This window comes from Vipera ursinii (assembly GCF_947247035.1).
Source record: "Vipera ursinii genome assembly, chromosome: 3".
In the NCBI taxonomy this organism is placed as follows: domain Eukaryota; kingdom Metazoa; phylum Chordata; class Lepidosauria; order Squamata; family Viperidae; genus Vipera; species Vipera ursinii.
This window is the reverse complement of record NC_139516.1, coordinates 196,184,487-196,204,763: the sequence shown is the minus strand read 5'-3', so window position 1 is coordinate 196,204,763 and position 20,277 is coordinate 196,184,487. Positions and strand designations below refer to the sequence as shown.

General features: G+C 37.3%; 1 protein-coding gene across 4 annotated transcripts in view; it reads left to right on the top strand.

Annotated features, from left to right (window-relative positions):
• Window positions 1-20,277, top strand: part of TRPS1 (transcriptional repressor GATA binding 1) — a 280,036-nt gene that overhangs the window by 137,395 nt on the left and 122,364 nt on the right. The window lies entirely within an intron of this gene.

Sequence of the window (20,277 nt, the reverse complement as noted above, 5' to 3'; positions counted from 1 at the left end):
GATCCTTGCTTATAACTTCAATTTATTAAAAAAATTACAAGTCAGAAAAGGTGGAGTATTCATTTCATATTTTTAAAATACACAAATTTGAAAAATAGAATTTTGGGAGACTTGCAGTGAAGCTAAGAGATAAATATAAATATAATTCATCATTCAAACAAATCAGTCTTCATTCTGCATTTTAGGGGTTTTCTCTAAAATGTACTTTTCTTGAACATCTCAAAGAGATAATTGTCTTATTACTTATTAGCATATTTATATTACCTCTTTCCTCCAAGTAGTATCTATATTTCCCTTCTTTCACAGCAATTGCTATGAGGGATAAAGATAAGAAAAGCTTAAGGCTTTTCTAATACATGATTCTCTTTCATGATGGTCAACTAGAATCTTTTGAGAAACTCAAAAACAGGACATGTTCATAATAAAATCTCTTTGATAGGCTAGCTGGTTCCTTGATGTAGCTGCAAAACCATAAAAGTAAATAAATCCATTGGAAATTTAAAATAGCTGACATTTTTAGCTGTGTTATATGAAGACTTGAGATTACAAGTGAGAATGCTGAAAGTTTATGAGATTATTTTATTCTTAAAAGCTGCAGTGTGAGATATTAGTAAATATATTGTTAAAAGACAGTAATAGTCGGGATGAAGTAGGGATTTTAAAGAGTGGTTTCTCACACAAGTCACAAATTCTAGACAACTAACAATTATCACCCTGTTTGGAGTCAGGTGGTGCCACTGTTAAATAAAGTCTTTAGGGAGTTATGTATTATATTTTTTCCAATGAATAAATGCAATAATTGTTCAAGGCTTATCTAATTTGATTTACTGGATTAGGCTTATCTAATTAGAGATTTACAGCCTTGACAAAATTTAAAATATTTATGGGAATGATTTATTGTGATACAACATTTTTCCTTAGACTTGCAACTTAATGGGTACTCAGAGGTAGGATTGAAAGCTGAAATGAAATTTTGATTCTCAAGTATACTTTTAAAAATATTAGAGACAAGCTGAGTGAGTGAATCATGCTAAATATAGTTCTATTACTACGGTTTGGTAGAAGCTTAGCAGACCTCTATTCTTTGCTTGTTTTTGTGATCCTCAAGAAGAAGCAAACCACTATGTATTCAAAAATTTCCATTGCATGACAGGCTTTTGAGTTTTGCTCAGTAGGTGTCACCCTTCCTGGGTAAACCAGCCAGGAAACAAGACTAGATGAGTTAAATCTACTTCGTTGTAAAGCTACATTGTCAGAATGTTGCAACTGTCAAAGTACAAACTTCCTGCCATCTCTTTCAACCATAGGATCAACTGAGTATGAGTTCTTCCTAGATTTACTTTTTCTTTTGACAATTAAGTCCTTCAAAACTCCCTCCTCTCTTGTCAGTTTCCTAGGCAGTATCTCCTTCTCTCTTCCCCCAAGGTCATCCACACATCCCATTACAGTAGGCCACGAGTTCTAAAATATTTATAACTCAATTGCTCTTATATTTAATAGATGTAAATTAAAAAGTAGTACTGACTATGTCTTGGAAACCTGACTCACATCCCCATTTATCCATGCAGTTTATGCATTACATTTGCCCTGTTTGCCATACCCTATTAAGTTGTTGTGAGGATAAAATTAAGAGTAAGATGGTCCACTAATCGTGTCTTGTTCTTTGGAGAAAGGGTGAGATAAAAAACGTCACGAGTAAATCCATGCCTTGCTGTTACATGCTTTAAGAAATAGTTTAAAGGAACGGTTTTATTTTGTACAGGGTGATCATCTGAAGAACAGGTAAAAGAATTAGTAGACAAAAACAAAAAAAATACCAAAAACATTCCTGGTATTGTCAGAAGTGGACCACACCCAGTCTCTCCCAAATTCTCTATCCTAAATTGCCTTTCAGAAGCAGTTACTTTAATGAAGGAGGGATCATGCATGCATGAGTCATGGTGAAGCTTGGTTGATGGTGATGGGCAAGAAATGTTCTGGGATGAACTGTGATAGTTCATCAAAGCTATTATTTCAAAAAACACATTATGTTTAGCAATGCAATTGATGATGTTAGATCTTACTGTTTCTAAATTTTATTTTATTGTCTATAACTTGGGTCCCCAGATAGCCAGATGCCTTTCTTGGTGCCTTACAGCAGGGGTGTCAAACTACCGGCCCACGGGCCAGATGCGTCAGCAGAAAACCGCGCCCATCCCATTGCCGGCAATGGAGAAAAAGCTCTGATACGTTGTGCAATGTCACGTGACATCGCGGGTTTGACATGTCTGCCTTACAAGGTTCTGTTAATTTTAGGTGGGGTTTTTTTTTCTAATTCAGTTGGAATCTAACATACATACATACGTGTTTTCCTCAAAGAATCTCTTTCTCAGGTTTTCATATAATTCTTAAGAGACTTTCTTGGAAAATAAGAATGATAGTAACAACCTTTCTGAAATAATTACACCTGCCAGACTAAAAGAGCAAAGATTAATTGGGGTCCTTAGTGTTATCCTAGAGAACCACGGGTGGTAGTGAAAGCCCTCCCATCATGGCAGTCATTTTATGAGAGTGTTTAAGAGAACCAGATTGATCTAAAGATTAAGGCACCAGGCTAGAAACTAGGAGACTGTGAGTTTTAGTCCCACCTTAGGCATGAAAACCAAGTGGATGACTGGCCCCAGTCACTCTCTTTCAGCCCAACCTACCTCACAGAGTTGTTGTGGGAAAAATAACTGCCTTGGGTTGTTAATAACAGAGTTGGAAGGAATCTTGATCTAGTCCAACCCCCTGCTCATGCAGGGGACCATATATCGTTTCAGACCAGTGGCTGTCCAGTCTCTTCTTAAAAGCCTCCAGTGATGGAACACCTACAGTTTCTGGAGGCAAGCCATTCGACTGGATAATTGTTCTCATTGTTAGGAAATTTTTCCTTAGTTCTAGATAGCGTCTCTCCTTAACTAGTTTCCATCCATTGTTTGTTGCCTGAAGGTGGGATGTAAATAAATACATATATTTAAAAATGCTGATAACCTGCTCTCAAAATTCCAGCTGAGCCAGGTACCTGACTTCCAGCAAGTATTCCTACAGTCCTAATAATTTGCCTTTATTTTAAAGTCTTTGACATCATTGCTTTTGCTTTTTTAGCAACTACATCCTGGTTTGGATGTCTCACTGAACAACCCACAGATGGGGGCTTTCTTACTTTTTTCTGGAAGAAAAAGTTAAACAGATGAAATTGAGCAGCATTGTATGTATGTTGCTTGGTCATGGTTAAGCCAGAATTTCAAAGAATTATGTCTATGTGAATGCTGATTGTAATGGGGAGAGTATCCACCATTAGGGAAAAGATAAAAATTCCGGTGAACTAAAATTTATAAAAGACAAAACATCAGAATTCAGACTTTAAACTTTCAGGCAATAATTGAGGTTTGTGGTCACATTAATTCATTCACAAAGGTACAGGCAATTCCTACTTGGATAACAGGCTGTTGACCCTGGCCTGCATGCCTACAATAGTCTCCTCTTATAAAATATTATTTTATGAAGATTTAGCTATCTTTGGATCAGTATTTATTGTCATGTGGTTGCAAAAGTACTTGCAGTTCTTCTAAAAAAACAATATGTGATAAAAAGGGTATTAGGAGGGGGAGGATTTTTTTTTTTGAAAGAAAGTAGTTGAATCAGTTTTTGAAACAATTAATCCAAATGTAATTAAGCATGTTTTTAAGGAAAGCTAAACTAGAGATTTCATACAGGTTAATTCCCGAATAGTTTACTACATAAGCCAAATAGCAAGCATGTACAAAACTGCAAGCTAATTAAATATGGGCTGGATGGCACCCTAATTATATGGAATATTCAAGTGTTATTCGTCTTTAAATTCTGTTTTTTCCCCAGTCATTGGCCATGCTGGCTGAGTTGATCAAAGTTGAAGTCCAAACAATATTTGCATGTTTTCAAGGTTGCTTCAGCACTTATCATCACTTCTTCAAAGAACTTAAGCAAATTTTGACTAGATCTAGTCACAGTCCGTTTCTCTTATTTCATATCCACAGTATGCTGTCTTTCTGTGAATATGAACTACAGTATGTCTATAGTTAATATGTATTTTTTAGCATGTCATAAGAGTCCAGAAACTGTGGTGAGATACCGCAGTTTGGGAAAAAGTGAAGGTTCTTTTCATTTAGAAGGAAACTGTTTTGACTGTCAATAGATAGGATTGTCATGGGTTGATTGTCACAATCTCTAATGATACCTTCAACCACAGCTTTTTTACCCCTCAGAAAAATGTACAGATAGTCTTACATCTTGATTTACAACTACCATTGGGACCAGAATTTCTGTTGCTAAGCAAGGTGATTATTAAACGAGTGGGACCCAACCTTTTTGCCATGGTTGTTAACTGCAATTGTTAAGTGAAGCACAACAATCTGGTTTCCTCATTTGACTTTGCTTGTTGGAATTCAGCAGGGAAGGTCGCAAGTGGCAATCACATGAATCTGGGACACTGTAACTGTCGAAAACACATGCCAGTTGCTAAGCACCCAGATTCTGCTCTTATGATCAGGGGATGCTGCAACAAGGATCCTGCAACAAGGGACTGGTTGTAAGTTACTTTTTCAGTGCCATTGTAACTTTGAACAGCGATTAGATTAATGATTGTAATGCCTATCTGTATGTTGATAGCCATTTTAGTCATGGGAATATATCCCTATTAAAACAATTATACTTGCATAATTACATGGAGTATATATTATGACATCCCTGCCAACCATTGAGGTCAGAATAAGTTTCTTTGCCCAAGGAAGTTTGCAGGATACAAGCTAATCTTAGCAACGCATACCTGTGCCAAATTCATGGACATTTTAATAAGACACCTTGAATGCAATGGTTTTTAACATTGAGCTGTATTTTTGAAAGTTTTGTTACATTCTATATGCATGTCTTTAAACATAAAAACTGTGGCATTTTAAGTAGCAGTACTATTATTATAGCAAAAATATGACTTAGGGATTAGCTATCTGAGGAACCATAAATCTTCAGGAGGACTGACCAGCTTGTGTGATCAGACAGAGTCAGCTGGTTTCCGATCCTCTTGAACATCTACCATGATCCAGGAAATGGGACTTCTCTGCTTTAGCACCTGTCCTTAAGAACAGGCTCCCCATCCCCCTCAAATTCACATAGCACCATTCTACTCACCCTCAAGTGAGTCCTAAAAGCTCTTTCCCCACCCTTATATTGTGTGGTAGTGATGTGGAAGACTTTTTTTTTCTCTTTTTAAATCTTTCCCTGGGGGCAACTGTGTTCTTTTCTTATATAATGTTGCTTTTTCTTTCCTTTTTAATCTTATGAAGCTGCCCAGAGTCATTGTGGAGTTGGGTGGCCTAGAAAGTTGATTGATCAATCAGTACATTCATTATTGCATAAAGATTTTAAACAAATGCCTTAAGTAATAGGTTCAGTGCAAAGAAACACTTCCATTTTCTTCCTTCCCTGGATATAAGAATGTCTAAAGTGAGAGTCCAATAGAATTAAGCTGTTGACTATTACATTCCTTTTCACAATTGGGAAGCGGAAATCATTGTTGCATCCTGGTGCCCTAAAATTCAGTCAAATGAGATACAAGCAGACTGCAAACTCTTCTTCCCATCAAAGAGACTGGAGGTAGAGGAGCCACAAATATAATCCTTTCTCTCTTCCACAAGGATTTTTTTTCCTTTTTTCTTTTTCCAGAAGAGCTGAATAAAGCTGTGTAAACACTGGGACAAAAGGGTAACAAATGTACAGAATGTGACATTTCTGTGCAAAGCTCAAATGTGCCCAAGGTAAGCACAGTGCCCATTCATCAAAGCGACAATGGACAATAGTGCAGATTAGTTTCACAAGTGTAAGGGGTCAGGAAGGGGAAGAGAAAAATCCTTACTCTTGCTTCTAAAACCAAATTCAAAACTACTTTTTAAAAAATAAAAAAATAAAAACGGTGCTGTTTAAAACCTGGTTGAGTTTCAGATTTTGACCAGGTGGGAAATAGGAGCCAAAATTTTGAGCCTCCCCACTGCTAAAGCAATTCAATTCATTTTTATAATCATGATATTGATGTTCTCTTGGGTTTTAGCAGCTGAACTCTAAGGTTTAAATTGGTAAAAGATAGGGATGCAGAGGTTAGCTAATTATATTAAACAAACAAACAAAATAGTAAAAGGTCTTAAAACCTCTAATCCATTGATGCAGGCCAGTCATGGTGCATCTTGTTAGTTTCTTTGACATAAGGGATCAGGAGAGAAAACTGTAACCTACACCTCTGTTTATTTTATTTTGCTTTATTTTATTTCGACCATGTTAAATTAGCAGCCCTCCAGACCTCTTGCAGAGAAGTACAACCTGTGTAATTGGACGTGTCACTAGGGAGTATGCTTGGATAAGCTGAGTCCTATTATGTTGACTTGTCAGGAACCCATAATTAAAGCTGAAGAGAGCAGCTCATTACAGTCTACAAAATGATTCAGAGAAGATGAAGGATAACTCTTGAAGCACACCTGCAAAAAAAAAATGGCAAAAAAGGTTGGGGGAGTGAGCATTTCTTTATGCTTCTATTTTTATACATATATTTCAGTTTGTTTGTTTGGAACACCAGCAGTTGAAGTGTTCTGTGTGCGAAAATGTGACAGTCCCTGACAGTAAATAATTTCTCTAGTGCTAGATTAGATCCTTTTAAAAAAATCACAATAGATATCTTTGTTTCTTTTCCTCATTTTTACTGGAAGCATTGTGTAGTTATTTGTTTTTGGAAGTCTTCAGGGTACAGTTTCATTACTTGATGGAATTTCAGCAACTTTGCTCCTTCAGTCTTCCCAAAAATAATGTCTCTGCCCACCACCCACCACCCCACCTCCCATATCTATTTTTAATAAAAACCACCTGTATAACTTCCAGTAGCCTATCTGTATCAAGGGAGAAAGAAAAATAATTTAAATTCTAAAATAATTATTAGCTAAATAGCAGTATTGCTCTGGGACAAACACTGTACAATCTCAGAAGAATATTTTCAAAGTGGAACTGTGAGTTTAAGTTAAACGCTAATTATGATTCATTTCTCTTCCAAGCCAGAGCATAGAAATGTATCTGCAAAGCTACACAGAAAAATAGATTTCTGTGTCACTGTTGTAAGTATGAGTCACTGGGACAGGTGAAATGTGGTAGCAACCAATCATGTATTTTTCAAACGTGAATCTGCTGTAAAAAGAATGCAGGTGAAAAGTGTAGAACTTTCTTCAAGCGGTCAAATTGGCATAAAAATAACACCCATAAGTTGTAGAAGCATTGCCTTTTTTACAGCCTCTGAAGCTTTATGAAATAGTTTTGAGGGTTTTGTTTTTCCAAGAATGCTTCCTCAAATTTGAAGTTTGTTTCCCCTCCTCCTCTGTCTGTTCCTTTTCTGTTCTCCTCTGTTGAACTTTTAATTCTGGAAGTGAGCCTAGCGAGAAAAAAAGCTCCTACAGAAAATAGAATTATAATCCATGGCTGGGAAAAGCTTCTGTATCCATTCCCTTTCTCATCTTTCCCTCCTCCTTCCCCCAGAATTTGCCCTCTGCTACTGGACTTTTATAAGTTTAAATCCCAAGATCTATTGCTATAAGATCTACTTTGGTTCTTTCACCATTGTTATCACTTACCTTTACATGGGTAACAGAACCATCGCTTCTTCATTTGACCTACTGTACATAGACGTTCATTTTACAAGGATTATGTAATTATGTTTTGCTTTTGCAAGATGGGAATGACCAGTCATGTTTAGTTTTTGTCCTGTTCTTATGATTAAATGACCCTAGTTTCCTCCTGTACTGCTTTCCTTCCTCTTTTTAACCTTTTCTATATTTTTCTCTGGACCTTCAATAAACACAGACAGAGTGTGGTGTACAAATGCACGATTACAATGGAAACATTAATTTTCACTCGGCAAACAACCCTAAAGCTATCTAGAAATGCAAACATAACTATCTCCCGAAGATAACCTCCCTGAAGCTGATTATGAAAGAGCGACCTGTGACCAAAGAACAACAAAAAACCCAACTCGGAGGTGTGTCAGGTTTCTGTGTGTGATCATGAATGCTTTCCTCTTACGTTATCACAGTAATTATGATAATTTTATTCTTCAGACATGAGTGTTCCAGATAGAGATCTGTGTGAGAGATTGTTCCCCATAACCCTGGGTGCCAGGGATTCCAAACATTATTATTTTCCAAATGGGTTTCATGTAATGGTTTCCTCCTGAGAATTGCTTTTGGATTTATTCCCACTGAAGCACTTAAAGGGAAATATTTCACAGAGATAGTAATGATTCAGAGGGAAATCTGTTGGTTCTTGCTCTTAGAACTTTCCATGTCCAAGCAAACGTCCGATAAAATATTCTGAGCCTCTTCCAGAAAGAACATTCCTAAACAATCCCTGTGGATTAGAAAAAAGAGTGTTTGTTTGTTTAAATATATCAGCCACCTTACTCCTTTGGACTCTGGACTAGAAACACATTATGGTAAGTCCCCTGGTTAAGGTTAATTCTGAATTTATATGTAGGTCAGAAGAGGTTATTTAGTCTTACCTTCTTACATGGGTCTTACTGTGTAGCATTTATTTTACCTCTCTGTGCACATAAAACACTCCAGAAACACTTCGGAAAATGCTTTAGAAACACTTCCCAAAACAGCGCAACATTTTAAACATAATAACATAGTATGTATTAATAAACAATAAAATATAGTAATAATAAAAGAAACAGTTGTTTAGAGGGGGGAAAAGTTGATGAAAAGTTAACAGTACATGGCTACTGTTCAGGATGATGGGTCCTGTATTGCGGAGGCTGGAGCTGAGGCTGGTCAGGGTTTGATTCTGGTGCTGGAGAAGAGTTTGAGTCATTGCTGGAGTAAGTTTCTTGAAGCAAACATTTCTTGTTTTCATCATAAATGGTCCTGTAGCAACTGAGGCCCTCGGTGTGGTAAACGTAGGTGAATCTCTGTATTAGGTTCTTGCTCTTCTGCCATCCTTGCTTTAGTGAGAAAAAAAGGCTTCAAATTAAGTCTTTTGTCACAAGCTTTTTTGGTTCTGGAGTTTGTAGCTCCCAGTCTTCCTCTAATCCTTTTCCTGGTTGATGTATTTTCATAACATCTTCATTGGTTAGTTGCTTGCCACGGAAGTCAAGTAACTGTATGGCACATTGTCTAACTGCAATTGATAACAAAATCAACCACAGCTTTCCTGGCTTCAGCGATGTTGTCAGTTATACACTTCTAAAAAGCATGTGCACATTGGGGGCACAATCTGTTCCATACTCCTGTCATATTTTAATGTTTCACTTCGTCCCAAGAATCAGCCGTATTTCTGATGGCATCGTGACTTCTGGAGGTGTTACAATTCCTCCAGAAGTCCTTTACGCTCATCACATCATCTTGGGTAGCTTTGACTGCTTGTGAGAAGGTCTGCCATAGCAATAACAGTAGAACTTAGACTTATGTACCACTTCACAGTGGTTTACAGACCTCTCTAAGTGGTTTACAGAGTCAGCATATTACCCCCAACAATCTGGGTCCTTATTTTACTGACCTTTGAAGGATGGAGGCTGAGTCAATCTTGAGCCTTGAACATCGGATGTTCTTGCTTGACAACTGAACTGCTGGCAGTTCGCAGTCAGCAGAATTAGTGTACAATACTGCTTTCTAACCACTGCAACACCATGGCTCAAATAAGAGGCCTTAAAGGAGACTATGATTCTCTGATCCATTGGCTGAAATAGTGATGTGATATTGGGTGATAAAATACCACATTTTTATGGGGAGAAGGACATCTAAAGTTCCTGGGTGTCCAATATCATTGTCAAGCAGAAGGAGAATGTGGAATGGAATATGTTTCACCAAGTAATAACATTCAGCAACGTTCAAAAATGCTTCAAGGAGCATCTTGAAAAATAGTGTTTGTAATCCAAGTATTTCTATTTGCCATCTAAATAACAAGATATACTTTAATGGCATTATGAAGTACCGTCAGATTTAGAGATGGATAAATAAGCAAGAACTTGAAATCTGCTGATGTATTTTCCCCATCCATTAATGTTAGCCTATCCTTTGCTGGCTTATGCCCTGGTGAACCTTTTTCCCTCTCTCCAAATATAGATACTTTCAGGAATTTTCTTTCCCAAAATAAGTCACTCTAGTCTACATTAAATATTTGGTCTGGCAAATAATCTCCCTCCATAATAATTGCCTTAAACATGTCAGGGAAATCACAGGCAGCACTTACATCAAGACTCCTTGCTACTCCTTGCCCTAGTTTTAAAATGATTAAAACAATCTACACTTGCTACAAATTCTTAATCAAAGTCACCCTCTGTTGTTCAATGTGCAGCTCTTCAGTCATTGAAAAGGCTTTGAACCTTTTCTTGAGTAAAGCAAGGCTAACAGATATGTGACTCTAATTTTGAGTCACCAACTTATCAGTAGCTGTCGGGCTTAAGTGCAAAGACGAGACAGGGAAATCCAATTGAATCCAGTTCTTTGCTTACTAATTGTCAGGTGCAAATGACCAGGACCACATATGAAGTTCCAATTAAACTGATTCATTAATGCACTGGAATGTAGTCAACTAACAGTCAGCACTATTTCAGCACTAGATGAAATCAACAGTATTCAAGAGAGGTTGGACTTAGTTTGTTTCTGAGCACATAGATTCCTCTTTTGAATCCATCCCCAGGTTCTGCCATTCCTTCTTCTACACTAATAGACAGAATCTTGCCAGAGTAAAAACTTCTAGCCTAATACATATGCCCTGGGAGATTCTAAGGTGAGGTTATTTTGAACCTTTTCCTTTCCATCCAGGTTCTTGTTCAGAATGTGCTGCCTCCTGGGAAGCCATAGTGTGATTGCCAAGATCCCTCTCTCTTTCTCAAGTTGCACATTCCATCATAGTAGTCTTTTTATTTCAAAGGGAAAAGCACTGTGTTGCTTAGTAATAACCCTGTCTGTCATCAAAAAAAGGTTTTTCACATGCTCCATTATTCTTACTTTATCCTTTAAAATTATTCCAATTGTTGACCATCTACAGCCCAAATGCTTTTCCAATCTCTGATGGCATTTCACATCTTTCTAAATGCTTTATCATCTCTACTTTATTTTCTTGGTGATAGTTTTCTGTTTCTTTGCTGCATTGCCAGCACCAGCATTGCACTTTCGCTAGGTAGCATGATAAATACCTGTAACCAGAGAAATCCTGGAGTGTTACATGACTCAAAGTGGTGAACACTGTTCTTGGACCTCTTCGAGTCGACAAGCTGCTGAGGCCTTGCAGTACTTTTAGGATCTGGTATAAGCAGGCTGTGCAGAACATATAAAAATGCACATACTACTTTGTGACACTCATGGAGACGTTTTGTGGGTTTGGCTGTTGGGTTCTCAGGGAGAAGCGCCATCTTCCATTTTAAGCCCTGCAGGAAGCCCATTTGTCTTTAGGGGTTGTTGTAAACTGGAAGTTCATAATCTAGACAAGTTATATACAACCCCATTGTCTGTCCGTACTTTTATAGAGGAAAACACATCAATCTACTGTGTATAGTAATTCATTCACAACAAATTTCAGTATGCCAAATAGTGTACAGTGGTGTCTTGGTATGCAATTGCTTTGAAACTCATAGAATTTGCTACTCAATGCATTTTGACGTGAACATTTTATCCTGATACTCATTGTTTGATGCTCAGCACACAAGCTAGAACTTGTCGATGTCGGCCACCTTGTGACTCACTACATTATTCCTTATGGGAAAATTTTGTTTGGTACTCATCATTTTAGGTACTTATTGCACCTCCTTGAACCAATTAATGATGCATACCGAGATACCATCTTCTCTGCTCACTCAAAAGGACTAAAGTAGCCCAATCTTTTTAGTGGGCATTATTGGGCAAGTTATTGACTGATCAGGGTTCTACATATCATATTGTGGTGGATGGAAAGACACGTACATCTGATTTGATTCCCAGGCATATTTCCAGGCATTATCATAAGTGATAATGGAAATGTTTTGATTAAATAAGTATATGAATACATGCATGGAATGGTTAGCTTTACTCTTTGCCTTCCACATGATTTTCAGTCAACATATCCCACTATCACAAAAGTACAGGAAGTCATCACCTTATATCCATTTGTTTAGTGAGTGAGTATTCAAAGTTACAGCACACTTAAAAAAGTGACATGATTGTTTTTCACACTTATGACTGTTGCAGCATTCCCATGGACACATGATCAAAATTCGGACTCTGGAAAACTGGCTCATATTTATGACAATTGCAGTGTCCTGGGATCATGTGATTGCCTTTTGTGAACTTCGGACAAGCACAGTTAATGAGGAAGCCAGATCCACTTAATAAATGTGTTACTAACTTAACAACTGCAGAGATTCACTTAACAACTGTGGCAAGAAGTGTCATAAAATGGGGCAAAACTAAGTTATCAACTGTTTTGATAACAGTTATCACTTAGCAACAGAAATTTTGGACTCAATTGTGGTCGTAGGTCGAGGACTAACTGCATTTAGTCGACAAGTCTAAGATTAGATCAAGAATAGAAGAATTTAAAATGATCAAAAATGCGACTGTTTTTTCTGTGGAAGAAAATAGAAGCTAAAATAGTTAAGCATTCAGAGTTAAATAACTTGTATTTATATGGAGCCTAGAAAGTCAGCTTTGTTTTATGCAAATATGTCACTTCACAGACTGCTTGTTTCTAAACAAGTAGTTTGGGAAAATTTTTGCATCTTCCCACAGCTATGCATGAACATGTTGATTCAAAGTTAACCACAGATTAAATAACAAAGATTTAAGTTTACTGGTTGTGAGAAGCATAACGTTTAGCAGTGATTTCAGACTACATTTGTTGTCTCTCTAAGAAATGTAATAAACCTTTTTTTAAATGACAAAATTTTCTGCCAAAAATTCTTAATGATTAGATGTACAACCAGTCCCTCAGCAACCATTTGAAGTTATGAGGGATCCCCCAAAAGGTATTTGTGACCCAGTTTCAAAATTATCACAGATGTGCCCCCTCTATGGTCATATGATTATATTTCTATCACTTGGCATTACAGCTGTTTGCAGTGTCCTGAAGTTACATGGGCATGATTTATGTTTTTGACAAAAATGGTGTTTACTTCCAGTTTTTGGCAAAAATTCTGCATAGTGAATGAGTTCACTTAATAACCATTTCAAAAAAGGGCATAAAATTGAGTCTGGTCACATGATGACTGCTTTATAGCCATAATCTCCATTGTTTTGTTTCCTTTCATGCTTACATCATGTCATATTATGAACATGAGAGAAAGAAAGGAGGATAAATTTAAAAACAAAGAACAGCCATCAACTCTTTTTATTATATATAATTATGTGATGCTTCAAAAAAGTATAAATTATTCTTAGGATGAACATGACTTAATTCAGATTCTGGTTATATGTTCTAAGTATCTATCAATCAATCTTTTATTATGGTCACAGAGCAGAGATAAAAATTAAAACATTGAAATAAAATAAAACAAAACAAAACATAATAGTATATTACTGCTAGTGGTGAGATCATCAATAGAGCCAAAGTCTGCCTAATTTTTATAGACAATGTATCAGAATTTGGCTGTATCTAAGTAAATTTTGACTAGGACAGCTCATTCGAAAAGTACAGAGAACACTTAATTCTGGGTAGCAGATTTTTTTTCATTGCTTACCTAGTCTATGTGAACCAAAGCTTACTTATCCCAATGCTTGTTTGAAGCATGCTTTAGAAGAAGTTACCACGATAGGAATTTTTGCAAATTTAACATGTAACAACGGGTAATGTTAACAGGGAAAATTTGTAATAGGGAGATGAAAGAGAAGAAAGTAGAATACAGATGTTTACCTGGCATAATTGAAGCCAAAAATATATTTGGTTTCCCTTTCCTTATTTTTGCTTCTTTCTTTGACTTGTTTGTTTCTTCAATGCCATTTTTATCTTGTGAAAGCCAGTTTGGTACAGTGATTAAGGTGCTGGCCTAGAAACCAGAAAACTGTGAGTTTTAGTCCTATCTTTGGCATAAAATCCAGTTGAGTGACTTTGGGCCAGTCCCACACACTCAATCACCCCATCTCCGAGGGTAAATAGAGGAAAGGAAAGAGTATTAAGTATGTTTGCTGCCTTGAGTTATGTATAAAAGTGATAAAGGTGGTATAAAAAGTTTAACAAAATTCTCAACATATACCCAGATCCCCAAATGGGTATCTCCGTTAGAAGCGGTGACCCTCTCGACTGTACACAGCATAGAGAGAAATTGGACTTACGGTGACTTGTTGGATGAAGGTGGGAGACTTAGATCCAGAACCGATCTTCAAATTAGAGGATGCAATATAGATTAGTGGTCCTATGCCCAAATACAAACTAGAACTGCCAGAGACAAACAAGAGTATGGTATCGCTCTTCAACTACAAACAATCAATAAACTCCTTTTGGGTAGTCAAAGGAAATTAATCTCTAACGCATACAATCTTCTGCTGTCCAGTTTTATGGCGGAAGAGAGTATAAAAGGCACGATGATTGCCTGGGGGAGAAATATCGGGAGGACAATACAGCTTGATATGTGGCAGAACTTATGGAATAAGACCATGAAACTGACTCTATCCTCCTCCTTTAAGGAAAATTTCTATAAAATGATCTACTGTTGGTATCTCCCCCCTGTTAGAATCGCTAAAATGTTTCCAGGATCTTCTGATAGGGGCTTGAAATGTTGTTCGGCCAAGGGTACCTTCTTTCACCAATGGTGGAATTGTTTATATGCCAGACGATATTGGAGAAAAATTCAACAGTGGCTGTTGGAAATAACAGGCGTGAGTTTCCCTATGCACCCAGACCTCTACTTATTGGGTATAAGACCAGACAATATCGACAAAAGAGATTGGTATATATTTGTTCATGTCTCAACAGCGGCAAGGATGGCCTTTGCCCAATTGTGGAAGGACCCAGATATACCCCCTGACCATTTGATAATAAACAAGATTCTCCGTTGTGCTGAGATGGACAGGTTAACGTACATTTTAAAACATAAACGTGAATCACTATATAATATAAGTTGGAACAAATGTTTTGTATGGCTTAAAAGAAGGTTCAGTTTAGGAGACGAGTGATAAGATCGCCCACTTAGTAGATCTGTGTAATTTATTAGGCTTACAAGGTTGACAAGATATGACCAATGGTAGTTTTGTTTTTTCTTTTAATGATAAGGATATTTTGTGTATTGGAAAGTTTAGCTGGGATGATATATTTTTTGTTAATAGGGGAGTAGATATAACTGGTCTGTTCTGTGTGTTTTCCACGGTTTGTGTTATGTGATTATATGGTTTGTGTCTTTAAACCCCTTGCCCCTCTCCCTATGTATTATTATGTTGTTATTCTTACTGTAGATAATTAATAAAGATTATTTTTTTAAAAAAATTCTCAACATATCAGTTTACAATATGCAGTTAACTAGAATTCACTAGGTGACTATGAGAAAGTCATTGTTTAGCTAATTAGCTTTGTCACTGGTTATGACAAAGCCGCTTGAGAGTAAGGTAATGTTTTCTTAATGAACCAAATATCAGCCCAAAATAAGTGATAACCATTTGTACTTGTAAAACTTTTCATGGCAAGTTTGGATCCATATGATTCAGTCTTCTCTACAATCACTTTAAAAGAAATAGCTTGATAAAATTTATTACTTGTTAGTTCGGCATTTCTTATATAAAGTGATATAACTTCATAGAAGATCTCATAGCATTACAAGTCAGATGTATTTAAAATATTATTTCAGTTTTGTTGTTTCTGTTTCTCCTAATCTATGTTTTGGGAAGACAAGGCACTGCTGATGATAATGAAGTGTGGCTGTTTGATAATCCATAAGGTTTTTTTTTAAATGTACAGTTTAATAAATATCTGAAATTCTAAATAGTTTCCTATAGGACCATTAAAATAATATTTAATCTCGCAAGCATATCACTTTGACACATATAAAATACGCCTTTTTATGCTTTTAAGGAAACCATTTATTGTTTTAAAGATTAAGAAAGTCCAGTCTTTTAAATAAAAATAAAATGTTTAAAAATAAAGGAACTGAGCTTTCTTCAACTTCAAAGCAAAATTTAGTTCTGGTTTCAGTTGAGGGTTTAGTTAATAGTTTATCCAAAGCAGATTTTTTTTATCCAGATTCTTAACTAAATTAAAATATCGGTTTCAAGTTATTTCATGTATTCTCTGCTATGAGAGTGATTGAGATTCATCTTGTCTCAGGGGGAAAATATTTTTCAGTTCTAACTGCATCACAACAAGGATTGGCACAGCTTCACTACATCATCGTTACCCAGAGGAAAGGAATAAAGGATTACATAGAATTTACATATTTTCATCTCCATAAAAAGTTGCTGGGTTGGTTTGAGTTTGGAAAAGAGTAGGCAGATAACACCTTAAGCATCTTGATCTGTCTAGTAATGCTTCTTTCTGAACCCCTACTTACAAGGTACTTTTGCTATAGTATCTAAAGATGCCCAAGTCCTAGTACCTGTTCAGTGCAATGTGTTTGCTACTTAATTTAACTGAGCATAACAAATGAGCAGCAAGCTTATGGGATATTATTGGAAACGGCAAAGTATGTTATTCATATCTCTACTTGTTTTTCCATATCTGTAGGAGGGATATAGTCCTCATGTCCTTTTCTCACCTTTCTGTTGGTGGCTTCACAGTGTCATTCCCTTTTTTGCATATTTTTAAGTTTGGAGCATTTTAAGAGGCCAGACAGATCCTGCCGTAGGACACCCAGGCTAACACTGAGGAGTGGTCAAGCACATCATCAGTCTCCAGGCCCTTCACACCCACAAGAGATTTAAGTCCAGCCCACCTTGAATTCCATTGACTTTGATCTGCTGTCAATTTGCTTTGTCTGTTAGTAATTCAGAGTCTTGTAGGGAATTAGCATACAATAAATCTGTAGTCATTTCAACCACTTTGCTTCCTGAATTATTGCTCCTAATATCTCTTAGTCTGATAGAGCAGGGATCCCCAATCCCCAGTCCGTGGACCAGTACCGAGTTGCGGCATGGCAGCAACCGGTCTGCACAAACAACGAAAGCCCCATCCACAGGATGCAGGCAGCACACAAAACCACACCCCCTCTGGTCCGCGCACAAATCTCTCTCCACATAACCAGTCCCTGGTGCCCAAAAGGTTGGGGACCTCTGTGATAGAAGCTTCGTGCCACTATTTCGTTTTTTTTTTTTAAAAAAATCTTCAATTCCTCCGAAGCTCAGATTATTTGTGGGTAAAGGTTCATTCTCTGAGCTTGTGGGTTGTTTTCCAAACGTTTTGTTACTAGGGTAGGTAATGAAGGATTATTTGTATCCTGGTGGTAGGGTAGATAAGAAGCAATATGGATGCCTTCAGCTAAAAGCAGGGCTTTTCAACTTTTTCACCCATTGTACCACTTTTAGCATATAGCAACATCCGAGTACCACCAGTCGCCTAGCAAGGTGTCAAAAACTTGATGACCAAAAAACAAGGAAAAAAGTGATGAAGTACAGGTAGTCCTTGATTTACAACAGTTTGCTTAGTGACTGTTTGAAGTTAACAGTGGCACTAAAAAAGTGCCCCACAAGCCACAGCCAAGCAAGACACCTGCCTGTCCACCCGGCGGCACTCTTCCTCCCGTCCGAGGTTTTCATTGTTGTGAGCATTTCTGTTGAGGATTGGCAGCGGGGGTGGGGAGGGGGTGTTTGGTTTTTATTCCCCTCCCCTCTGCTGGGTGGTTGCAGCAGGTTTTGGTCACTTCACATGAACCTGGGACACTGTGACCATCTTAAATATGAATCAGTTGCCAAGCATCTGAATGTAAATCACAAGACCCTGGAGATGCTGCAACATTCCAGCTGATCGGCGCTTCTTCTGGGCTCAGCAGAAGCGCCAGGGTCAGCGCCGAGCTCCAGCTGGAGCCTGGTGCTGATCCTGGCGCTTCCACTGAGCCTTGACAGCCCTGCAGCTCCAACCATCTCTCGCTCAGGCTTGTGCGGTGCTGCCACTGGTTCAGCTCATTCCCCTCCCCTGCTACCACTTTTCTAGGACGGTTGCATACCACCTGCCAGGTGCCCAATGTACCACAGGTGGTACCCGTACCACTGGCTGAAAAGCCCTGGCTTAAAGCACAATTTTTATTTTTTTTATTTTTTTAATCCCATTTATATCCCGCCCTTCTCCGAAGACTCAGGGCGGCTTACAATCTAAAGCACAAATCAATGTGCTTAGCAATAGCCTTCATTCTATGTATATGCCTGCTTATTAGGGCTTTCGGGGGCCCCCAAGCGGCATTTTTACAAAGTCAGCTTATTGCCCCCAACAATCTGGGTTTTCATTTTACCTACCTTGGAAGGATGGAAGACTGAGTCAACCTTGAGCCTGGTGGGACTCGAACCTGCACTAATTGCAGGCAGCTGGTGTTACTTAAGGAGGCATTAGCCCACTGCTCCACCAAGGACAATTTTGTCCTCTGTATCTAGCCTTCCAAAAACCCACTGTACAAATGCTTTAGTTCTGAGCAATTTGCTAATATTGTAACACTACCATCCACACATTTGAACCATACAGGCAAAATGCAAAGGCGTATCATGGACCAGAGGTAAATAAAATAAATATCCCTTTAGAATGTGACCTGACTTGATTCTGACAGCCTCATCATAGAAGGATTAGTTAAAGTGTTTCCATGCCAGAAAGTTTCAAATTAAAAATCTTGCTTTTCAAAAATACCTAGGAAAAGTCTGGAAGATATGTATATCTCATAAAACCAGGCAAGAATAATAGCTCTAAATAATTGAACAGTTTTTATTAGGTTTTGGGGTATGGGGCTATGGAGTCCCAAAATGTTCTGTCTTTTCAGTTCACTTATTAAAATAAGAGATAAATAATCAGCAGGTTTATTAGGGTTGAGGTATCATCTGTTGATCATTGTTCTTTAGACTCTGTGACTGAAAAGGATAGATTATTAATTATGTATTACTAATAAATATGCATAAAAAGTTAGAAGTATTCTCATCCCATTTGGTAATTGTACGATTACAATGCATTTCTTCTTTTACTTTTTATAGATGTCTTCTATGTTGGTATGCTGATTTTCTTTTATGGGACACATGCACACACACACACACACACACACACACAATCTCCATCAAAACATGTGTCTGTTTTTATGCAAGCTGCTTTTTCCCCTTTTTTGAAAAAATATAGAAAGAAGTAAGGAAGATTTCACTTTGTTGAAAGACAGTTCTAATCAATTTCTCATTAACCAGATGTTTATCAGTAGGGGTTTTTCACTGCCTATCAGTAGCAGGGTGTCAACTCTCCCCCCAAGTCTACTGCCTCTCATTTGCAAGGAGTGAATTTTCCCACAGGATTTTTTTAAAAAAGCTTTTTTTTGGCTGTATTTTCTATTTCAACTGACTTCAGTACAATTGGCCTTGCCTCTTGCTATCATCATGACTTCCAGTGGCATTGCATTCATTTAAAAGAGTCCAGGGACAAGTATGTAAAATAAATATTTCTAGAAACCTAGGTAGGAATTAAAAGCAAAGACTGGGGAAGAGATCATGCCTTTACATTTTGTTCAAAAGGCCTTCATCTTTAAACAAGAGTAATGATAGTGATTAGTTAACAGTAGCACAGAAAACCTGCATTTAAAATTAACTTGACAGGGCATTTTGGTGTCACCCTGACTGATGTGTACACAGTCCGTTCTTTTAAAATTCAAGGCAGCTTATTTGAATTGTAAATTGGCAGTGCTTTCATGTCCAAGTCTTATTGTGTAGTGGTGTGACAAATTACAAATGGAATATTGGCTGAGTTTCCATCTCTAGAATTCTTCCTTTCCATTCATTTCACTTCTGTACCTCTCTTTTTTTCTTTTTTTTTTCTTTTCTCCTTTCTCTTTTTCTAAGCTTATGCAGCTCTTATTATTAATTTATCTTGCAGAAATACTATATTGTCGAAAATAGTCTGAACATCAAAAGTATGTTAAGTCTTATGGTTGGCTTTAGAACTTTATGTGGTTTCCTTGACCTGTGACTTTTGTTACTGGTTATACTTCAGTATAGTTGCTACTAGTTTTATATCATGCCATTTATGAATTCGAGATCCTTGTAATGCTTGGCTGGACAACTTGTTTACTAAGTATGTGTTCATCATATTTTGATGAATTTGTATGAGAAGAAACTCATTTAAGAA